Source organism: Pseudophryne corroboree, chromosome 2, assembly GCF_028390025.1.
Source record: "Pseudophryne corroboree isolate aPseCor3 chromosome 2, aPseCor3.hap2, whole genome shotgun sequence".
NCBI lineage: Eukaryota > Metazoa > Chordata > Amphibia > Anura > Myobatrachidae > Pseudophryne > Pseudophryne corroboree.
In genome coordinates this window covers 676,091,062-676,101,411 of record NC_086445.1, presented here as the reverse complement: position 1 = coordinate 676,101,411, position 10,350 = coordinate 676,091,062, and the positions used below count along the sequence as shown (strand labels likewise).

General features: G+C 44.0%; 1 pseudogene; it reads right to left on the bottom strand.

Annotated features, from left to right (window-relative positions):
- Positions 1–9,389: 9,389 nt before the first annotated feature.
- Positions 9,390–9,508, bottom strand: LOC135053397 (5S ribosomal RNA; annotated as a pseudogene).
- Positions 9,509–10,350: the final 842 nt, after the last annotated feature.

Sequence of the window (10,350 nt, the reverse complement as noted above, 5' to 3'; positions counted from 1 at the left end):
ATAATTGTATACCACCTACCCGTGTTTTTTTTTTCTTTCTTCTTTATACATACATACTACATCTCATTATCAACCAGTCTATATTAGCAGCAGACACAGTACAGTACGGTAGTCCACGGCTGTAGCTACCTCTGTGTCGGCACTCGGCAGTCCATCCATAATTGTATACCACCTACCCGTGGTTTTTTTTTTCTTCTTTATACATACTACATCTCATTATCATCCAGTCTATATTAGCAGCAGACACAGTACAGTACGGTATTCCACGGCTGTAGCTACCTCTGTGTCGGCACTCGGCAGTCCGTCCATAATTGTATACCACCTACCCATGGTTTTTTTTTCTTTCTTCTTTATACATACATACTACATCTCTTTATCAACCAGTCTATATTAGCAGCAGACACAGTACAGTACGGTAGTCCACGGCTGTAGCTACCTCTGTGTCGGCACTCGGCAGTCCATCCATAATTGTATACTAGTATCCATCCATCTCCATTGTTTACCTGAGGTGCCTTTTAGTTGTGCCTATTAAAATATGGAGAACAAAAATGTTGAGGTTCCAAAATTAGGGAAAGATCAAGATCCACTTCCACCTCGTGCTGAAGCTGCTGCCACTAGTCATGGCCGAGACGATGAAATGCCAGCAACGTCGTCTGCCAAGGCCGATGCCCAATGTCATAGTACAGAGCATGTCAAATCCAAAACACCAAATATCAGTAAAAAAAGGACTCCAAAACCTAAAATAAAATTGTCGGAGGAGAAGCGTAAACTTGCCAATATGCCATTTACCACACGGAGTGGCAAGGAACGGCTGAGTCCCTGGCCTATGTTCATGGCTAGTGGTTCAGCTTCACATGAGGATGGAAGCACTCAGCCTCTCGCTAGAAAAATGAAAAGACTCAAGCTGGAAAAAGCACAGCAAAGAACTGTGCGTTCTTCGAAATCCCAAATCCACAAGGAGAGTCCAATTGTGTCGGTTGCGATGCCTGACCTTCCCAACACTGGACGTGAAGAGCATGCGCCTTCCACCATTTGCACGCCCCTTGCAAGTGCTGGAAGGAGCACCCGCAGTCCAGTTCCTGATAGTCAGATTGAAGATGTCAGTGTTGAAGTACACCAGGATGAGGAGGATATGGGTGTTGCTGGCGCTGGGGAGGAAATTGACCAGGAGGATTCTGATGGTGAGGTGGTTTGTTTAAGTCAGGCACCCGGGGAGACACCTGTTGTCCGTGGGAGGAATATGGCCGTTGACATGCCTGGTGAAAATACCCAAAAAAATCAGCTCTTCGGTGTGGAAGTATTTCACCAGAAATGCGGACAACATTTGTCAAGCCGTGTGTTCCCTTTGTCAAGCTGTAATAAGTAGGGGTAAGGACGTTAACCACCTCGGAACATCCTCCCTTATACGTCACCTGCAGCGCATTCATAATAAGCCAGTGACAAGTTCAAAAACTTTGGCCGACAGCGGAAGCAGTCCACTGACCAGTAAATCCCTTCCTCTTGTAACCAAGCTCACGCAAACCACCCCACCAACTCCCTCAGTGTCAATTTCCTCCTTCCCCAGGAATGCCAATAGTCCTGCAGGCCATGTCACTGGCAATTCTGATGATTCCTCTCCTGCCTGGGATTCCTCCGATGCATCCTTGCGTGTAACGCCTACTGCTGCTGGCGCTGCTGTTGTTGCTGCTGGGAGTCGATGGTCATCCCAGAGGGGAAGTCGTAAGCCCACTTGTACTACTTCCAGTAAGCAATTGACTGTTCAACAGTCCTTTGCGAGGAAGATGAAATATCACAGCAGTCATCCTGCTGCAAAGCGGATAACTGAGGCCTTGACAACTATGTTGGTGTTAGACGTGCGTCCGGTATCCGCCGTTAGTTCACAGGGAACTAGACAATTTATTGAGGCAGTGTGCCCCCGTTACCAAATACCATCTAGGTTCCACTTCTCTAGGCAGGCGATACCGAGAATGTACACGGACGTCAGAAAAAGACTCACCAGTGTCCTAAAAAATGCAGTTGTACCCAATGTCCACTTAACCACGGACATGTGGACAAGTGGAGCAGGGCAGGGTCAGGACTATATGACTGTGACAGCCCACTGGGTAGATGTATGGACTCCCGCCGCAAGAACAGCAGCGGCGGCACCAGTAGCAGCATCTCGCAAACGCCAACTCTTTCCTAGGCAGGCTACGCTTTGTATCACCGGTTTCCAGAATACGCACACAGCTGAAAACCTCTTACGGCAACTGAGGAAGATCATCGCGGAATGGCTTACCCCAATTGGACTCTCCTGTGGATTTGTGGCATCGGACAACGCCAGCAATATTGTGTGTGCATTAAATATGGGCAAATTCCAGCACGTCCCATGTTTTGCACATACCTTGAATTTGGTGGTGCAGAATTTTTAAAAAAATGACAGGGGCGTGCAAGAGATGCTGTCGGTGGCCAGAAGAATTGCGGGACACTTTCGGCGTACAGGCACCACGTACAGAAGACTGGAGCACCACCAAAAACTACTGAACCTGCCCTGCCATCATCTGAAGCAAGAAGTGGTAACGAGGTGGAATTCAACCCTCTATATGCTTCAGAAGTTGGAGGAGCAGCAAAAGGCCATTCAAGCCTATACAATTGAGCACGATATAGGAGGTGGAATGCACCTGTCTCAAGCGCAGTGGAGAATGATTTCAACGTTGTGCAAGGTTCTGCTGCCCTTTGAACTTGCCACACGTGAAGTCAGTTCAGACACTGCCAGCCTGAGTCAGGTCATTCCCCTCATCAGGCTTTTGCAGAAGAAGCTGGAGACATTGAAGGAGGAGCTAACACGGAGCGATTCCGCTAGGCATGTGGGACTTGTGGATGGAGCCCTTAATTCGCTTAACAAGGATTCACGGGTGGTCAATCTGTTGAAATCAGAGCACTACATTTTGGCCACCATGCTCGATCCTAGATTTAAAGCCTACCTTGGATCTCTCTTTCCGGCAGACACAAGTCTGCTGGGGTTGAAAGACCTGCTGGTGAGAAAATTGTCAAGTCAAGCGGAACGCGACCTGTCAACATCTCCTCCTTCACATTCTCCCGCAACTGGGGGTGCGAGGAAAAGGCTCAGAATTCCGAGCCCACCCGCTGGCGGTGATGCAGGGCAGTCTGGAGCGACTGCTGATGCTGACATCTGGTCCGGACTGAAGGACCTGACAACGATTACGGACATGTCGTCTACTGTCACTGCATATGATTCTCTCAACATTGAAAGAATGGTGGAGGATTATATGAGTGACCGCATCCAAGTAGGCACGTCACACACTCCGTACTTATACTGGCAGGAAAAAGAGGCAATTTGGAGGCCCTTGCACAAACTGGCTTTATTCTACCTAAGTTGCCCTCCCACAAGTGTGTACTCCGAAAGAGTGTTTAGTGCCGCCGCTCACCTTGTCAGCAATCGGCGTACGAGGTTACATCCAGAAAATGTGGAGAAGATGATGTTCATTAAAATGAATTATAATCAATTCCTCCGCGGAGACATTGACCAGCAGCAATTGCCTCCACAAAGTACACAGGGAGCTGAGATGGTGGATTCCAGTGGGGACGAATTGATAATCTGTGAGGAGGGGGATGTACACGGTGATATATAGGAGGATGATGATGAGGTGGACATCTTGCCTCTGTAGAGCCAGTTTGTGCAAGGAGAGATTAATTGCTTCTTTTTTGGGGGGGGTCCAAACCAACCCGTCATATCAGTCACAGTCGTGTGGCAGACCCTGTCACTGAAATGATGGGTTGGTTAAAGTGTGCATGTCCTGTTTTGTTTATACAACATAAGGGTGGGTGGGAGGGCCCAAGGACAATTCCATCTTGCACCTCTTTTTTCTTTTATTTTTCTTTGCGTCATGTGCTGTTTGGGGAGGGTTTTTTGGAAGGGCCATCCTGCGTGACACTGCAGTGCCACTCCTAGATGGGCCCGGTGTTTGTGTCGGCCACTAGGGTCGCTTATCTTACTCACACAGTCAGCTACCTCATTGCGCCTCTTTTTTTCTTTGCGTCATGTGCTGTTTGGGGAGGGTTTTTTGGAAGGGACATCCTGAGTGACACTGCAGTGCCACTCCTAGATGGGCCCGGTGTTTGTGTCGGCCACTAGGGTCGCTTATCTTACTCACACAGTCAGCTACCTCATTGCGCCTCTTTTTTTCTTTGCGTCATGTGCTGTTTGGGGAGGGTTTTTTGGAAGGGACATCCTGCGTGACACTGCAGTGCCACTCCTAGATGGGCCCGGTGTTTGTGTCGGCCACTAGGGTCGCTTATCTTACTCACACAGCGACCTCGGTGCAAATTTTAGGACTAAAAATAATATTGTGAGGTGTGAGGTATTCAGAATAGACTGAAAATGAGTGGAAATTATGGTTTTTGAGGTTAATAATACTTTGGGATCAAAATGACCCCCAAATTCTATGATTTAAGCTGTTTTTTAGGGTTTTTTGAAAAAAACACCCGAATCCAAAACACACCCGAATCCGACAAAAAAAATTCGGTGAGGTTTTGCCAAAACGCGGTCGAACCCAAAACACGGCCGCGGAACCGAACCCAAAACCAAAACACAAAACCCGAAAAATTTCCGACGCTCATCTCTATTTCCTATCCAATTATATCCCAACAGTACAGTCCACACATCCCCCACATATTTAATTCATCACTCTCCCTTCCTCCTGACCCTTGTTCATCACTGCTGTGATCTGATATCATGCAGCCCACCAATAACCTTTGAAATCTGGTGCACAACTATGCAATAGATATGTATCTATCCTTGTGTATCAATGCCTATTTCCCCATAGATTGTAAGCTTGCAAGCAGGGCCCTCCTACCTCTTTGACTGTTTGTTTTTACCCAGTTTTGTCTTCTAATTGTGTAAAGCGCAACGGAATTTGCTGCGCTATATAAGAAACTGTTAATAAATAAATAATTGTAGATTTAGTGCGTATTCTCGCAAGGTCTCTCCAGAGCTTTGGTTACATCCATAGAACTTAATTTTCAATTCAGATATGGTTCGTGTCTCGAAGGTGGCAGCCAGCCATTTCATCACTTGATCGATAGTTTCCTTTTCGTCTGGTGGCCATGAGATGACTTCTCTTCGAGCTGAGCCTTTTAATTGTCCCACTAGGATTTCAACCGGTTGTTGATTGTTCAGCGTATACACAGTAAACATTGATTTCATCCTACTTTTGAAATCTGTGAAGGTGCTTCCATCTTGACTGTAAGGGTCACCACTATAGGTAGGGAGCCATAAGGCTCCAGCATAGTATGGCATCGTAAGTTGGTTAGTCTGTATTTCCGCGGGTGGTGCAGGTGTAGGTGGCGCATTACCTGACCCGCCTGTAGGTGTTGCATCTCCTGTTCCGCTTGTGGGTGGTGCATTTCCTGTTCTGCTTATGGGCGGTGCATTTCCTGTTTCGCTTGTGGGCAGGGCATTTCCTGCTCCGCTTGTTCCTGGTCCGTCCTCCTGTCTCTCCCCCACTGGGATGGATTGTTCTGTCGACAATTTATTTTATCCTTATCCTGTTCTTAGTGACGCCAAATGTGGTACACTGGTAAGTATGGTTCACGGTATATGGGTTACTCACTGACCTTTCTTGATCTTCCCAGAACTTCTGCTGAGTCACCTTGAAGATGGCTCCTGCTTCAGGTTCAATAGATAATAACCGGGGTATTAAGACACGGCCCAAAACTGTGCAATGACACTTCCGGCCTCACTGAAGCCAGTTTATTTGAATATGGGAGAGGTAAGTTAGGTGAGGGAAACACTACCCATATGGCGGGTTCACAACAATCAAATGTAACACGTTTATGCAGTAGAGCTGAGTGCAGCAAAAAATCCTTCTTAACAATTCTGCCAATTATGTCTGTAACTGTAATACTGAGAATTACGGCACACATACCTCTTTGAAATACTGGTGGTCAATAACACATGTCACTCACTCTGTCTGAGGCTGCCTCTGTTCTCGCTCCACATGCATCACCAGTACTGGCTTCTGTGATCCTGTCGGCAGTGCACGTGGGTCCTCTCTCTCTGCAAAACAGAGCAGGGTCATATATCACCTCCCTCTGTCCAGGCCAACATTCCACATCCATGGTTCCTGCTCTTGGAGGAGCCAATCAGGTGCAAGTGAGGAGATCTGTGCCTGTTCAGCAGTATAACACTCTTAGCTGCATCAACCCTTGCTTTCCTTGCAGTTCCTCCTAGAAGAAAGGCTGTTCTGGGTTATATACAGCCTGCTCCAGCAATTCTCAAGCAGACATGCTGTGACCTGTAGTTCCACAACTGTGGGGTGCCACATTTGCACTTATGGGGTTTGCAGATCATAACAGAGGGAAGTGCATCTCTGTCAACATTGCCAGGCAATGTGGTCAAAACTTGAGGGTCATATCTCCTGGTCAGTCTCTCAAACAGTGTGGATCTAATTGAGAAGAGCAGACATGTATTCCATGACTGATCGCAGAATGTGACAACGGTTCCATAAACAGGTAAAAAAAATTCACTTACTGTCACGTGACAGTAATAGTATATGTATTAATTCCATGATTTTTAAATATAACACTGGAGCCAAGCAGTCCAGCTTTAATGTGAATTCACTAAAATATGGTCTGTTTGCGTGCTAATTGGCTTTTACAACCCTTTTTACGAGCTTTGTTCAAAGACAATATATTCTAAAGTTCTATAACCCTTTTCCCTATCTGGAACATGATCAAAATATATTAATAATTCTATTCATGAGAATAAGAATTTATTGCCAGAAGCATATGAAGCAATATGTGATCTCTATATCTTCCTCACAAGACTAGTGTTTATGCTTGGCACAGGTCATTTTTTGGGTTCAACATATTGCTTTGATGTATGTTGATTCCTATGTAAACCATATTGCATTTGGAAGAACCACAGCTACAGTATTATTCTGGGTCACTACAAAAGGAATCCTAAATCTCTTTGCCTCTTGTGGCCTATGAAATAAACCAAGCTGACAGTCTTATCTTATCTTGAGCTGGGGGACACCAGACCTCTCTAACTAGAATCATTTCTCTATGTGACAGGATCCAGGCTCCTTAGATCAGCATTCATTAACCCCTGGTTTACAACATGCACACACATTGATGTCACAGGACAGGAACAATTCCCATCTGGGAGAATTAACTGTTATATATTATTTTATGAACTAATGATTATGCCATAATTATGACAATTTGCATATTTCTTGTGGCTTATATTTACATTCTATTAAATAATGGTGAATGATTGGGCCACTGGCCAGGAATTTTTCTTGGCATTATTGTTAACTGTTTTCTTTTTTAAGGTGACCTAATTGCCCTGTGGATTGTAATTTGTTAAATAGAATTTAGTGTATTTCACTAGAATTATTATACAGCGGTCAATCTGCTGCCTTATGTGGTAGATAAAGGTTACTTGAATGATTTCTGAACTGTATAGAGATTTCTAGATTTTTTTTCTGGATCATTAGAATAATTTCGGTATTGGGGCCGTGTTGTAGTATGGATTTTAGTCCATACTTGCGCCTATGCTCCCAACCCCCGGAAAGGTGGGCAAGTCTCAATCTTTCCATGCCAGCCCACTGCACCCCCCTCAGCCTGCCACAGCAGAGCACAAGTGGGCAGTCTGAGGGGGATCCGAGGACCCGATTTCTGCTGAATCGCGTGATCATAGCTCCGTCACCGCTATACAGGTTGAGTATCCCTTATCCAAAATGCTTGGGACCAGAGGTATTTTGGATATGGGATTTTTCCGTATTTTGGAATAATTACATACCATAATGAGATATCATAACGATGGGACCCAAGTCTAAGCACAGAATGCATTTAAGATTCGTATACACCTTATACACACATCCTGAAGGTCATTTTAGCCAACATTTTTTATAATTTTGTGCATTAAAGTGTGTGTACATTCACACAATTCATTTGTTTCATATACACCTTATACACACAGCCTGAAGGTCATTTAATACAATATTTGTAATAACTTTGTATATTAAACCAAGTTTGTGTACATTGAGCCATCAAAAAACAAAGGTTTCACTATCTCACTCTCACTCAAAAAAGTCCGTATTTCGGAATATTTGGATATGGGATACTCAACCTGTACAATGCTTGTTTGCTTGGCACTGTATAGCAGGGGCAGAGCCACAATTATACCATCCCAGCATCCCACCCTTCACTCTTCGCCTTTCACCCTGCTCCCCCTTTACTCTGTGTCTCACAGCCAACTCCCTACCCCCCTTCACTCTGTCTCTCAGCCTTCCCCATTCACTCTGCATCTCCCTTTATTAGTTCTGTGTCTCTCAGCATCCTCCACTCTCCCTCAGAGACAGATTTATACTTCATGGGGTCCTAGGCAACAGTGGCAAACGCAGGATTTGCATGGGGGGGTTTCCAGAACTGGGTGGAGCCAATCACGGGGGTGGGGACTGAGGTGACCCAGCATATGCTGGGTACGTAAAACTAGTGTGTCTGTGTGTGTGTGTGTATATATATATACATACATATATATATACATACATATCTACACATATATATACCGTATATACACACACACATATATATTGTATATATATATACACATACATATACATAGCATATTAAACATGCATATATATATATATATATATATACACATACAGTACACGTATATATACACATGTATATATATCACATGTGTATGTGTGTGTGTGTGTTTATATGTATGTATGTATATACATGTGTACATATGTATGCACATGGATATATATGTACTATAATTAAAAGAAAGTAAACTTTTATTAAGCACTTACAAGTGCCACCAGGAAGACAGCAGGCTGCAGAGGACGCTACTGACAAGGGGAGAGAAAGAAAGCTCTTGTGTGGGCGCACTCTTATGAAAAAAAGAAAATTAACATTCAATTATGAAAGAAAAATTAAAACGTATGTTTATTAATCAACATTAAAATTGAAAAGTAGTCCCTCTAAGATCCAGAAAAAGGTGTGAGCATGAGAGAGATATGAGAGAATAAAAGAAAAAATGTGTAAAAATGTTCTGGTCTGTTTAATCACATGAGAAGGATTAGAAAGGCTGCAGACACAAGATAGTCTAGCACCCATTTCTCCTGACCAGTACAGATAGTCTGTATTGATGAGACCAACCAAGGAGGTCAGTATTGTTTCTTGGAGGACCGCTTGGATTGGATTAATACCAAGCAGTTAGGTATTCACCCGTTAATCCATTTTTTAAAACAAATTGAGAATGTCTAAATTGGCATGACCTGAACACTAGTAGGAGTAAAGAGAATGTAGGAAATAGCACGTAGTGGTGATACTCCTGTTGGTGTCCACCCTTCTAAGGAAGGGGAATAGTCCGTACTCTACAAAACCGGGTATTCCCAGGGAGTCTCCTCTCAAGGTACTGACCTGGCCCGACGCTGTTTCGCTTCCAAGATCGGACGAGATCGGGCATTAGCAGCGTGGTATGATAGTAGAGAGGCTATCTACCAATGAGAGTGCACCTATATAAGAAAAATAAGAGGAAGAGATTATAGAAAAGATGAGGTCATTCAGTGTGTGGATCTGCTTTCCACGTTAGGCAGGGTAAAAACAATTACCACTCAGTGGCATTGTAAACCCTGGATCGTGGATGAGAGTCCACAGAAAGATAGTAAGCAAGGAAGAAGAAGAAAGAGGAGATAAGGGAAGGATTTGGAGCTGAATCAAAATCAGCTATTGAGCGGTGTCTCAGAGAAGAGACCAAGGCCGCAAAATATGAGGCGTCAGGTAGGTTTGTAAGTCTAAACACAAATCACGTATACATTCCTGTTATGCAAAAGACAATCATGAGTACACTGTCAGAGAAATCATTAGTTGAGGTAAAGGATGACATCAGCCTATTGAGTGTACCACACTGAAAAAAATGATGAAATGATGAGCAGATACAAAAAATAGATCTAATCTGCAATCTGTAGGATTAATGGGCTGTAATAAGCACAGAAGATCCCAGCTGCATAAATCACGTATACATTCCTGTTGTGCAAAAGGCATTCATGAGTACAGTGTCAAAAGAAATATAATCATTACTTGAGTTAAAGGATGACATCAGCCTATTAAGTGTACCGCACTGAATTAAATGATAAAAGATGAGTAAAGTGCAGCAAATAGGTCTAATCTGCAATCTGTAGGATTAATGGGCTGTAATAGGCACAGAAGATCCCAACTGCATAATATGCAGTATTATTTGGTGTGCCTAATGCGATAGGCACATATGGCAGAGATAATTCTAACTCAAAAACATATATATGTGTGAAAAAAATGATACTCAAGGTGTCAGGT